General features: G+C 37.2%; 1 pseudogene; it reads right to left on the bottom strand.

Annotated features, from left to right (window-relative positions):
* Positions 1-1,099: 1,099 nt before the first annotated feature.
* Positions 1,100-1,694, bottom strand: LOC116085151 (annotated as a pseudogene).
* Positions 1,695-14,534: the final 12,840 nt, after the last annotated feature.

Here is a 14,534-nt window from a genome sequence, read left to right as displayed (position 1 = left end):
TCATAGGCCAATGAAGGAAAATCTCACAACCTCAAAATAAGTCATCAATGCAAAGATATTTGATTTGTGATGGGGATGGCACTGACTTCCTGCAAGATAGTGAGTGTATCTGAGACAAGATAATATGAACATGGGGACAAAAGAACCTCATCCCATGCAAAATTAGTGCACATGGATGAAAAATAATAAAGAAATAAACCTTTCAAAATATAGACTTCAGGCTGAAAACATGGCTCCCTGGATAAAGGAGCTGCTAAAGCTCTGAACTTGAGTTTAGTCCTCAGCACCTCCCTTGGGGGAGGAAGAGAACTGACTCCTCATAATCTGACCTCTGTGCATGCGTTACACATACATGGACAGGTACATGCACACACACATAAAAATTTAAAAGAAGAAATGTAAAGATTTAATGTTCCAGGCTTTGAGTGGGATAGTGCCTGCATTTCCATGAAGGATTCAAGTTGGGACTTAGGTCAAATTAGTGATACCCAGGAACCTAGCAAGAGTTAAAAGGGGGAAAGAGGTGTAAAGGTATCATTCTAGCATTCTAAGTGAACTAGAAACATTTTTTTTCTTATAACTAGATCACAGATGAATAATTTATCCTTTGGCTCAATGTATCTAGAGAAGCAGAGAAACTCTTCAATTAGTAAAATCAGCCAAGGAGGTGATTTAGGGCATTGTGAAATAGATCTACTCTTAGCCAGCAATACAAGAGGAAGTGTGATGCATCCCATTAGCACTCAGAGCCACTTTGGTCCTCACAGAGGGGATAAATTTAGCAAAACAAAGAAGCCAGAGATGTATTACACTATCTCACTGTCTCCTCTAGAAAATGGCAGAGGAGGTTTACATGCTGATTGAAAGCCCAACCCTTGTCTGTGTTGTGAGCACAATCAGTACCAGGACCAGAAGACTGCCACCATTGCAATAATGAATCTTTCTAAGATTCTAAGATATATGATCTGGAATATTCATTTGTTATAGTTTTTCTACAGAAATTAGATGATTTAAAATTCACATATATGAAATATTTTAATAGTTTCAGTCTTCTTTATGGCTGGTTTTGTTATTTAATGTACTAATTTGAGAACTTAGTTTACCTCATGAGCAAGACTTTATCTCTGGGAGCCCCAAGAATGCTGTTCTTTCTCTCTGTATAGTCACATATGCCCACCTGGCACTGTCCCACAGCCTGTCCCACAGCCACCTCCAAATAATGCCTCACTGAGTTGAAGCTATCTCCCCCCACACAGAAGCACTGAAGTCAAATCTCCTTGAAGTGTCAGTCACAGTCTATGGTTCATCTCCAAATCCCACACTTACTGGGTCCTCAGGTAAGACTAGGAAAGAATGAGATGTGTCTGGGTCCAAAGTAGTATGTCTTTGAGCCTCAGCAGTACATTGCTGCTATTATCTGTCATGAACTCAGGTCTGTGTTCTGAGCTGTATGTAGGCTCTGAAGCAGTTTAGACTCGCTTTTCTTTAAATAACACTTTGCATTTTGGAGCAGTGCTATGGAAGATTTTCCCCATTTTTTTCTCCAGGTCTGTGATGATCTTCAGGATACTACAAAGGTGCTCACAAGCCCAGATGTCACTGGCCTTCAGTTTGCCCATGTTCTCACTCCCCAGGTGGCTAAATCTCTGTAACATTTCTTGGGAATTTTGCATGAACTCAGTACCAAATTTCATCAGTTGGTTCTGATTAGGTCCTTTTAAGTTCAGGTCAAATTCGCAAGCTAGCAGTTTCAGAAATAGAGCTAGATTTCAATAACAGAAACAACAAAGGGCCTACAAACTTATGGAAACTAACTCTCTACTCAATGAGAGAAATAAGGAAAGAAATTAAACACTCCCTAGAATTCAATAAAAATGAATGCACAACATTCTTATGCAACTCAATGAAAGCAGCACTAAGAGGAAAGTTCATAGCAGGTACAACCCTCATAAAGAAAATGGAAAAATTTTATACAAGCAACTTAACAGCACACCTTAAAGCTCTAGAATGAAAAGAAGCAATATACACCTAAGAGGAGTAGACAGCAGGAAATAATCAAAGTTGGATCTAAAATCAACTAAATAGAAACAAAGAGAACAATACAACAAATCAATGAAACCATAGTTTGTTCTTTGAGAAAATCGACAAGATAGACAAACCATTATTCAAACTAACTAAAAGACACAGTGAGAATATACAAATTAACAAAGTCAGATATGAAATCGGGGAGATAACAATAGACACCAAGGAAATCGAAAGAGCTGTTAGGTCTTATTTCAAAACCCTGTACTCCACAAATCATAAAATCCCAATGAAATTGATGATTTTGATAGATCCACTTACCAAAGATAAATCAAGATCAAATAACCAACATAAATAGACCTATAATCCCTAAGGAAATAAAAGCAGTCATTAAAAGTTTCCCAACCAAAAAAAGTCCAGGGGCAGACAGTTTTAGCACAGAAATCAACCAGGTATTGAAAGAAATGCTAATACCAATGCTCCTCAAATTATTCCACAAAATAGAAACAAAAGTATCATTTTATATGACCACAGTCTCCCTGATACCTTGACCACACAAAGACTCAACAAACAAAGAGAATTGCAGACCAATTGTTCTCATAAACATTGGTACAAAAATACTCAATAAAATATTTGTGAGCTGAATTCTAAAACACATCAAAAAATCAACAACTAAAATCAACTAGGCATCATCCCAGAGATTCAGAGATGGTTCAACATACAAAAATCTGTCAATGTAACCCATCATATAAACACACTGAAAGAAAAAGTGATCATTTCATTTGATGCCGAAGTAGCATTTAATTCAAAATTCAGTATCCATTCATAATAAAAGTCTTAGAAAGATCAGGGGCATGGGAACATACTTAAATATAATACAAGCAATCTATATTAAGTCTATAACCAACATCAAATTAAATGGAGAGAAATTCAAAGCAATTCTATTAAAATCAGGAACAAGAAAAGGCTGTCTACTCTCTCCATATCTATTTAATATAATACATGAAATTCTAGTAAGAACAATAAGAAAAGTAAAAGAGACTATAGGGATACAAATTGGAAAGGAAGAAGTAAAAGTATAACTGTTTTCAGATGATATGATAGTATACATAAGTGACTCTAAAAATTCTACCAAGAACAGCTGATAAACACCTTCAGTGAAGTAACTGAATAAAAGATTAACTCAACAAACAAAAGTCAGTTGCCCACCAATTTGAAAGGACAAATGTGCTGAGAAAGAAATCAGGGAACCACCATTCACAATAGCCATAAATAATATAAGATATCATATGATAACTAAGCAAGTGAATGACCTGTATGAAAAGAATTTCAAATCTTTGTAAAGACAAATTAAAGAAGGTATCAGAAGATGAAAAAATTCTTCCATGGACCAGTAAAATTAACATAGTAAAAACAGCAATCTTGCAAAAGATAATCTATAGATTCAATGAAATCCCCATCAATATTCCGACACAATTGTTTAAAGACCTTGAAAGAAAAGTACTGAACTTCAAGTGAGAACACACACACAGACACACACACACACACACACACATCCAGGATAGCTAAAAAAATTCTTTATAATAAAAGAACTTCAGGAAGCATCACCATCCCTGATTTCAAGCTGTACTACAGAGCTGCAATATTAAAAGCCATGTGGTACTGGCATAAAAATAGACATACTGAACAATGAAATGGAATTGAAGTGTAAATTCACTCATCTATGAACACTCGAGTTTTGATAAAGAAGCCAAAATTATACAATGGCAAAAAAAAAAAGCATCTTCAACAAATGGTGCTGGTTTGACTTGATGTTTACATATAAGAGAATGAAAATAGACCAATATCTATTACCCTGCACAAAACTCTAGTCCAAGTGCATCAAAGATCTCGACATAAAACCAGATATACTAAACCTGATAGAAGAGAAGGCAAGGATGTCTCCATATAGAAGAATGCAAATAGATACATATTTATAACCCTGAACAAAACTCAAGTTTAACTGTATCAAATATCTCAACATAAAACCAGATACACTCAAGCTGATAGGAGAGAGAGTGGAGAATGTCCTTGAACTCATTGTCACAGGAAGACATTTTGACCAGAACTCTGATAGCACTGGCACAAAAAGCAACAATTAATAATTAAGACCTCATGAAATTCAGCTTCTGTAAGCTTCTGTACAGAATAGCTTCTGTAAGAAAAAGGATGCTGTAATCAGACAAACTGGGAGCCGACAGAATGGGAAATGATTTCTTTTTAACAATTCCACATCCAATAGAGGACTGATATCCAAAATATATAAAGAATTCAAGAAACTAAACATCAACGAACTGAATAATCCAATTTAAAAATGAGATTAAAAATAGGTATAAACAGAGAGTTTTTAGTACAGGAATCTCAAATGCCTGACAAATACTTAAGAAATATTTAACATCCTTAGCTCTCACGGAAATGAAAATCAAAACTACTTTGAGATTCCATCTTACACCTCTTAGATAGCTATGATCAATAACACAAAGGAATGCTCATACTGGTGAGGATATGATGAGCAAGAGGAGACTCCTCCACTGCTGATGGAAATGCAAACTGTACAACCACTATGGAAATCAATATTGTTGTTCCTCAGAATATTGGGAATTGGTCTACCTCAAGACCCAGCTATACCACTCTTGCACATATACCCAAAGGACATCACATCATACACAGGGAAACTTGTCCAACTGTGTTCATAGCAGCTTTGTTTATAATATTCATAAATTGAAAACCACCTAGATTTTCTTCAACCAACAATAAAGAAAATGTGGTACATTTATACAATGGAGTACTACTGTTAAAAACAATGACATCATAACATTTGCAGGCAGATAGATAAAAATAAAAAAAAATCATCCTGAATGAGGTAACCTAGACACAAAAAGACAAACATGGTATGTACACACTTGGATATTAACTGCAAAGTAAAGAACAATCATGTCACAATCCACAAACCTAAAGAGGCTAAGTAACAAGTAGTAGCTTAAGACAGCATGCATGAAATCTCCCCAGAAGAGAATAGAATAGATATTGCAGATAGATTGGAGGAGAGTAGGGACAAGAACAAGAGTGTTCCAGTGGGAAGAGGATGAAGGAAAAGAATACTAGGGGAAATGACGGGAATTGTGGGTCAAATCTGAGACAAGGTAGAAACTGGGTGCCTTGGAAACTCCCAGGAATCTATGAGGGTAGTCCTACCTAAGACGTCTAGTAATAATGGGAGATACTGAACCTGAACCAGCAATCTCCTATACCCAGGCAAGACTGAGAGTGGAGGGTTTGGGACATCAACCCAGTTCCAAAATTTTCTACCTACAATTTGTCCAGCCAGCATGGCGTGAAGGGGTAAAGACTGTACAGAAGTTGAGGGAGTCACCAACCAATGAGACTGATGCCATGAAAGGAACCTCACCCCTGTCACTCCTGGAAGAACCAGAAAACAGAAGCTGGTTGATCCAGTACCTAGGATAAAATCAAAGATTACTGGAAAAAAATCAGTGAAAGAATTTTTAATAATATTCTGCTATATTCATAGGCTAAGCCAGTTGCCATCATAAAGCCTTCATCTACCAACTTATAGAAACAGATGCAGAGACCCATAGCCAAACATTAAGTGGAGCTCAAAGAATTTTGCTGAAGAGGGAGAGGAAAGACTGAAAGATCCAGAGGGGTCAAGGACACCACAAGAAAACCCACAGAATCAGACAACCTGGACTCACAGGGGCTCACTGAGACCGAACTGACTATCTGGAAGCCTGCGTGGATCTAACCTAGGACCTTTGCATATATGTCATAGTTGTGGAGTTTGTTTTTTTTGGGACTCCTAAGAGAGAGCAGGAGCTGATTCTAATGCTTTCTCCTGTTTTAGGGACACTTTTCCCCCTAGTTGGTTGCCTCATCTAGCCTCAATATAAGGGGAGGTACCTGATCATATCATACCTTGATATGTCATGTTGGGTTGATATCTCTTTTATGAAGGGAAGCAGAGAAGAAGTGGACTGGGAGGGAGGAAGTGGAGGGGAGAATGGAGTGTGTGCAGGCTGGAGGGAGGGAAGGGAAACTCCTGTCATGCTGTAATATATGAGAGAATAAATTAATAAGAAAAGAAAACTTTTATATTTTTTGAAACTTATTTTTCCTTGTAGAAATATGGATAAAAGGCTAAAGAATGTGCTCTACTTTACGACCTCATAAAATTACCTGAGAGAATATACACTTTCAGCTTGTATGTTTGTGACATTGTCTTGCTGTGTACAACATAAGGGTCTTGAAATGTTGCTTCTCTTATCTCAGCCTCTCTATTAGTAGTATTGTTTATTTCATGTTTTTACACTACTCTATGGTTTTCAGAACAGCTTACATATTTCAAAAGTACTTATATACCCAAAAGAAACATAGATGATTAACTAGGAAGGTGGCTGGTAAGAGAACAACAAAGAGTGAGACTGAATGCTTTGCTTGACATTTGTAACTCTTGTATCAAGTTTGAAGAAGAGGACTTTATAAGTTACTCTTTCTCTGAGATGAATACTTTTCCAAATTATCACAGCTAATGAACCAAATTCTTACCCTCACCTAATGTCTGTGCCACCCTCCAAGCAGAATGACTTTATGGATGGACCATCTTAATACATACACTGTTTCTTAAATGAATGTAACCTGTTCTCTGTGGGCTGAGAACAAAGTCACTCACTCAAGTCAAATAGCTTTGAACATAGCAGGAAGTATGTATCCAAAAATCATGCCTACAATTCATTTCTTGTTGCAGTAGAATTATCAACTCTCAGCTTATCTATGATGGAGGTAAAATTCTTTGGTAATGTGAGGGTTATTGAAGTACAGCCTTATTACAATCAAATCCAATGTCTAAAAATTGTTCTTATTTTGGGCTTGTACCACAGTAAGAGCCAAGATTTTAAACTCTACTAAAAAACAAACAAACAAACAAAATAACTTTATATATTTATGTTCATTTAAGAAAATACTAGTAGTGATGTATTATTTTGAAATATACAGCTAATATGTTTGAAGTTATTTAAAATTTATATTGAGAAAAATGCATTTTCACTATTGCTGTAGATGAACGTCTACATAAGACTGTTAAATTGATTGTTGTTTTATATCAAACAACTTTTATAATATTTATTTTTATTGTTATAATATTTTATAAATTTTAAGGAATATGACAAAAAATATTGTAGGTATTGCAGGGGGGTCTGGGAGGAGTTGGGATACAAAAGGGAAACAAGAATGTGATTTAATTATATTTACTTAAAATATGTTTTTAAATGTTAACAATTTCAGATAAATTGAAATCATGTAACTTTTCTCATCATAATGCAATAAAAGTTAAAAAAATTACCTGAGAGATGGAAGCATTATACACACATCATTCATTAATGACAGAGCCTCAGTTATGGAACATTTTTCATAGTTGACAATTTTTTTTCACTCTTCACAAGCTAAGAGGCCCCTAAATCTTTATTTGACACAAAGACACATCTAAAGTCCAGGGACAACAATGAATTGCTAGTCCATACAGTCATTTGGAAGATCAGTGAGCATCTGTGAAACAAAAATCATGTTGAAGAAGGGTTGGATAGAAATATGTACATAACCAGAATATACAGCCTGGTGAGTTTAGCTTTAATTATGAAATATGTATTTGTGAATCCCTTCAACTTCAATGCCATCATCCTGTCCCTCACCATCCAGGTACCCTCTGTGTTCTAGGAACAATATTACTATGTTGTTATTATTGTGACAACAGGGAAAACTTGAGGACACATACCAAGTAAACAAGCAAAACATAGGGCTATATATAGGTCTTTATAAACCAATAACAGCATTGTAAATGCATATTTTATTGTGAAGTGAAATATATTTTGCTTGATTATTTTAAATTGGGCTTTTCTTTAATCTTGCCATGTAGTGATTTTTGAAAATGAGTGCTTAGTGAAGTCAGAGAAAATTTTCTGACTGAAAGATCAAGATCTTTATGTTATTCTAGCAAATAAATAATTTTATATCTCTATCCTACTGCATTCAGTTTTAAAAGCAGGGGCATCACATAGGCTTATGGTTTTCTTTTGGGGATACTAACAATCCCCAACATTTATGAAATGTATGATGGACAGTTTTTTCCACCATAAATGCCATGTAAGACTGATCTATAAAGTTAAGAATAATACTTTTAAAATGTGCAATATTTTTAGCTGCTGGACATGGTGGAGCCCATCCTTAATCACAGCATTCAGGAGGCAGAGGAAGACAGATCTCTGAGTTCAGCACCAACCTGATCTATAGAGAAAGCCCCAGGGCTACAGCTCCAGAGAGACAGCTAACACAGAGAAAACCTGCCTCAAAAAATTGCAATGTTTTTACCTAGTGAATGTTTCTTTATGTTGATTAATTATCTGAAAAATGCACACACATTATTAGTAGTGCTACTGCATAGTGAATGCAAATTTACCTTTTAAATATTCCTACAATTCTCCTGGAGCATAAAGGGGACTGCAACCAGGTATAAAACATATCAACACTTGTTGCATTGAGCTACTTCATGCAGAAGTGACAGCTAAACTCATTGTCATTGCCACAAGCTTGCAGTGCTGCATAGCCTTATATCAATATCTGCTCTTTGCCCACCACTAGATTCACCAATAATAGAGGAATATAACTACACACACACACACACACACACACACACACACACACACACACACACATTGACTTATAGTCTATGGTCCAGATAGCCATTACTATGGCTGTCTCCTAATGGAAAACCAATGTTTATTCCAAAAGGCTGGAAGTCTCAGCTGGTATTTAGTCTACATTGAAACCTTAATGAAGGAGGTTCTAATTCTAGCAAAATAATGAATCAGCAGTAGGATGGGGTAGATGAGCTTTGCCAGTGAAAGTGAGGGAAAGCTGGGTAATCAGCAAATTTCCATCTTCCAGGTCTTTTTCTGTCAGCTGCCATCAGAAGATATGGTCTAGATTTAGGGTAGGACTGCCCATATCAAATGATCTAATGAAGAAAATTCCCTTGTAAGTGTTCCCAGCTGCTTGTGTTTTAGTTGACTCCAGATGTAGTCAAGATGGAAACCAAGAATAACCATCACATCTGGTGACCCATCTAGACTGAAAATCTAAAGGACTTCTCTGTGCTCTCTAGATGGAAACACTGCTGATTGACTGGGAGCATCTGTAAATAGCTGCTATCTTTCTGATGAGTATATTATTGATGCTCACTAACTACAAACATACAAGTTTAAGCAGCCATATGTCCTAATTGTTTGTATTGACAAACTAGGCATAGACATTATAGGTAGCTTGAGCACTAGGAACTGATTTGAAGTATTCTAAATATTTCCAATGGATAAAAAAAAAAATCCTGTTAACACAACATGACCTTTTGTAGGACTCACAACACTTCAAATTTCTGTGCAAAGATTTATCAGAGTTTGAAAGAGATCTTTCACACATAGAGAGCCCTTGGGGAAAATATATAAAAAAAATCTCTGTTCCTCTCATGGACCATTGATGCAGAAATCCCCAGAGTTTCTTCACTTTCATGATCATGATGTCTCACTCAGGGAAACAAAATGCACTCATGTGAAAGGGCCTTGATTTTAAAACTTTTAGAAGGTCCAGTAAATTGTGTGTGTGTGTGCGTGTGTGCATGTGTGTATGCATATTCATTCATCCACAAAGCAGAAATTCTCATCGGAGCTGAACAGGCAGAAACAAGGTCATATTCCAAGAAACAAACCTTGTCTGCAACTGCTTTCACTGTAGTTCTTTCTGATAACTTGGTAAAGGTAACTCTTTTCCTTGCTTCTAAATAGAACTACATAGAACTGCCTGGTTCAGTTTCAGTTATTTGTGTTTTTATGACATTCTCTCCATGAAGATCTTTGGGGACTAAATCTGTAGCACAGATACACACTGAGAAATGCTATCTGTAAGAACAATAGGTATTTTTTATTAAAGCTCTTTGAGTCACTTAGCACCAGCATCTTCCTTTTATTTCCTGAAACTTATGTAATGTCCAAGACAACCCTCTGGGACAGCACATTCCTATTATACAAGGAGATAGACCCTCAGCCATTCCCACAACCACACTTAAAATCTTACTGGCTTATAAACTCCAAACTCATGGGTTTTTGTTGTTGTTGTTTTGTTTTGTTTTGTTTTGAAGTTGCCTACTCGTGGTACAGTCATAGAATTATAGATTTAAATGGATATTAGAACACCATAACAGATACTCTCAGAGCTGTAAGAGTATCTCTCAACCCAAGGGATTATAGAAAATCAATTGTTTAGGAAAGTAGTTGCTTATAATGAAGCCCTTCACTAGGATGGGTTCCACTCTGACCACAGAGGCATGATGCTGTCATTAACCAGCCTTTCGTGATATTACTGTGCTCACTGAACTCCCACAAAGAGCATCATCCACCATGGTCACCTTCAGATATGATCCAACCCTAAGCCAGAAAACACCTAATTAACACTTGATACACAGACTGATGTTGCTGATGCTCTGGTACACAAGAGTGGTGATCTTTGTAAATTTTTATTTAATAGTTTAAGAGTCTACTTTATTAAATAAAAATAGTAAATGTGATTATGTATAGAGTTGCTATGGAGATTAAATGAATTATTATAGTGACATACACTGGACTATCACCTGGCAAAAAATAAGTACTCGAAGATACTATTTATTTTATTAATAACAGGCATTCCCAGACCCATAAGTATTCGGAGAAGAAACAATGGAGAAAAAGTCAGTGTGTCTACCCTGAAGTTTTCTTTGTTGGGTCTTGAGAATTTTGTTGTCTCTGAAAAATGCTCCATCTCCTTTATTCTCACTTTCTGCAGCACACTGAAACTGTACAAGTGTGACAAATTGTACTTCTTCTATTAGAGTTAGGCATACAGAATCCAGCTGAAGTCCACAATATTTCAGAGGAAGACAGAAAATAAAATTTCATACTAAGTGGATGACTAATCTTGGTTGTTACCTTGACTGGATCCGAAATCAACTAAAAGTCAAGCTGTTAGGTACTCCTGTGAGGGTCATTCTTGGCCTGATTATTTGAAGTAGGAAACCATGCTCCAAATATATCAACTCAAATTAAAAGACATGAATAAACAGAGGTTTGTTTTTGACCTACTGGTTGTTGCAGCTGCTACATTCCTTTCCTGGTATTAGAACCAGTCCTCTGACTTGCCAATATAGAATAAAGACCTACAGCTCTCCAAGAATCTTCTAAGCCTTCAGTGCCAGATTGGGCCTGATGAGACTTCCAGACCCATGGACTGAGAAACTACCAGATCCTCAACTTCTCCAGTGTGACTCAGCCATTGTATTATCTAGACCATATTTGAAGAGAAAACCTAATAAATTTCCCTTTAATAAATATTCATTCTACTGACTCTGTTAATCTACAGGGCCCTGCCAAATACCCCAAGCTAATGCACTGAAGAGGTATAAAGTTAGACAGTAATTTTTTAATCATTACGTCTAAAACTCCATCTTCAAATGTATCAGAAAATACATGTACTATATTTATTTCAGTGCAAATACTGAAGGATTAAATTTTACAATCAGCTCCTCAACTTCACTCACCGCATTTCAGGTGTTCAGAGTCTCAAACTGATGGCAACTACATTTATAACAGTGAATATGTAGATCATTTCTGTCATCACAGACATCTCTGCTAGGCATCACTCTCCTAGAGAGAAAGCAAATTTGTGGAAAGTTTGAAGCTCCTTAGGGAGGAAGTTCCAAAAATGGGTCTCTAAGACATCAGACCAGACTCTCAGATGACTAAACATGAACAAGAAATCTTCTGCATTTAGGAAACTATGGGTATTGTGTACAAAAGATCATCACCTGTGCTTTTCTCATAAACTGACTATTTTTTACTGCCCCCTGCTAAAAAAGAGAGAAGAGGTTCCCAGGACCCAAAGGGGATGACTTTAGCAGAAATACTCAACAAAGGGGAAAGAGAATCTGTAGAGAGTGTATCCAGTGGTTAGGCATGGCCCCCAGTTGAAGTGTGGGGCCACTCAACGATCTCAAAAATTTTAATCCAGAATTGCTCCTGTCTAAAGGAAATGCAGGGACAGAGTGTGGAGAAGAGACTGAAGGAAAGGTCATCCAGAGACTGCTCCATCTGGAGATCCGTCCCATATACAAACACCAAACTCAGATACTATTGCTGATGCCAAGAAACACTTGCTGACAGGAGCCTGGTCTAGCTGTCCCCTGAGAGGCTCTGCTAGAGCCCAACCAATACAGATGTTGATACTCGTTCATACACTCTAAGGATTCTACTTATATCTTCACTTTTTTTTTTCATAAAACCATAAATGCACAAATGGTGTTATTTTTCCTGCTTTGCTTCTTGCCCTGGTTAGTTTCTTATCAATTTGACACAATCTAAGACATCTATGGCAAAATCTCCTGAAGAACTAGATGAGTCAAGAGACAGAGCAGGGATCAAAAATATAAGTCCATGAGGCAGTAAGTATAGCACTTATATATAATAGCAAGAAACATCACCTGCATTTCAAAGGTTTTCAGAAGTTAAACAGGTTAGTGTTACAGATTCTAAGGCTCATGGTCTTTTTAGGTCAAAGGAACATGGGCATTGAATACAAGGTGATAAAGTAATGTGACTTTAGCTATTATGAACAGAATATGGAAGCTTTAGTGATTGTGTGAGGTTGGAATGCCTCAGGTCCTAGAGAGCGTAATTACACATATCTTTGTCCCCAAGTTGGCCATTCTTTGCCCACCCTCTTGTATGATCTAAAATATTGTGACTAAGAAGGAAAACCTTTTGAAATGTAATAATAAATCCAAGTCTCCACCAAGCATAGGGCTAAGAGGGCTGTCAGACAGATCTGCGGCCTACAACAACTTCCACTACTTCATTGCGGCCATCCACTTAATGCTTCCCTCAATGTATTTGAAAAGTGGCTTGAATCCTGTAAAAGTTTCACCAAACCGTTACCACATTGGGATATGTAATTCAGGGTACTCTTCTTTTGTATTCCGGGACCACACATGCTTGGCTCCAGATAACCTCTGTTCCCCCTTTGAAATGAGAGCTGTGTTTTTCTGCTGACCCTGTGAAAAACTCTCCCTCATAGTTATCCTCAAGTACTGACCCTCACTCCAAATCCTGTAAACACTCATCCAGTCCATTCCCAAACCAACCAATTCCACTTGTACGTATCTCTTTAGTTGATGTGGCCCCCATCCTTACAGCAAACACCTTACTTCAAATTATCAATTTCCTTACCCATATTACTTCCATGATCTCCCATCTGTGTGTTCATCATAACAGCTACTTCCAATCTCTTTTCCCCACAGAATCCACAGTGATTCTATGAAACTAAAGCTACAACACCTTTGTCCTACTCAACCACTTCTGGTACCTTCCTACTGCTCACTGAAAAATTACAGTTCTTCATTTGTCATAGACTCTCCACTGCTCTTGTACCTTCTGCTCCTCCCAAACATGTCAGAAAATGTCACCACTCCACTCTACCTTCTGTAATTGTTCTGCTTTGTAAACCCATGAAATCCTTCACACTAGACAGCTTGAGTTGCACTAACTCACTACTAACCTTTATCTTGATATTCATGCATGGGTTAGAAAAAGATGACTAAACCATTTTTTCTTTTTTTTTTTTTCAAATTTTTTACTAGATATTTTATTTACATGTCATATGATATCTCCTTTCCCAGTTTCCTCTCTGAAAAGAAATTTATAAAAAGAAACAGCAAAAACAAACCCCTGTACCCTTTTTTGACACCCCACCTTCTCCTGCTTCCTGGCCCTGGCATTCCCCTACACTGGGGCATAGAATCCTCACAGGGCCAAGGGCCTCTCCTCCCATTGATGACCAACATAGCCATCCTCTACTATAGATAAGCTACTGGAGCCATTAGTACCACCATGTCTACTCTTTGGTTGGTGGTTTACTTCCTGGGAGCTCTGAGGGTACTAGATCGTTCATATTGTTGTTCACCTGAAGGAACTGCAAACCCTTTAGCTCCTTGGATCCTTTCTCTAGCTCCTTCATTGAGGACCCTGTACTCAGTCCAATGGATGGCTGTGAGCCTCTACTTCTGTATTAGTCAGGCACTGTCAGAGCTTCTCAGGAGACAGCTATATCAGGCTGGATTGTCCTTTCTCAATCTCTGCTCCATAGTTAGTCTCTGCAATTCCTTTCATGGGTATTTTGTTCCCCCATTTGAGAAGGAATGAAGTACCCATATTTTGGTCTTCCTTCTTCTTGAATTCCTTGTGGTTTGTGGATTGTACTTTGTGTATTCCAATCTTCTGACTAATATCCACTTATCAGAGAGTGCATACCATGTGTGTTCTTTTCTGATTGGGTTACCTCACTCAGGATAATGTTCTCCAGATCCATTAATTTCCCGAAGAATTTCA

This window comes from Mastomys coucha, unplaced genomic scaffold (genome assembly GCF_008632895.1).
Source record: "Mastomys coucha isolate ucsf_1 unplaced genomic scaffold, UCSF_Mcou_1 pScaffold9, whole genome shotgun sequence".
In the NCBI taxonomy this organism is placed as follows: Eukaryota; Metazoa; Chordata; class Mammalia; order Rodentia; family Muridae; genus Mastomys; species Mastomys coucha.
This window is presented reverse-complemented; position numbering and strand designations above follow the sequence as displayed.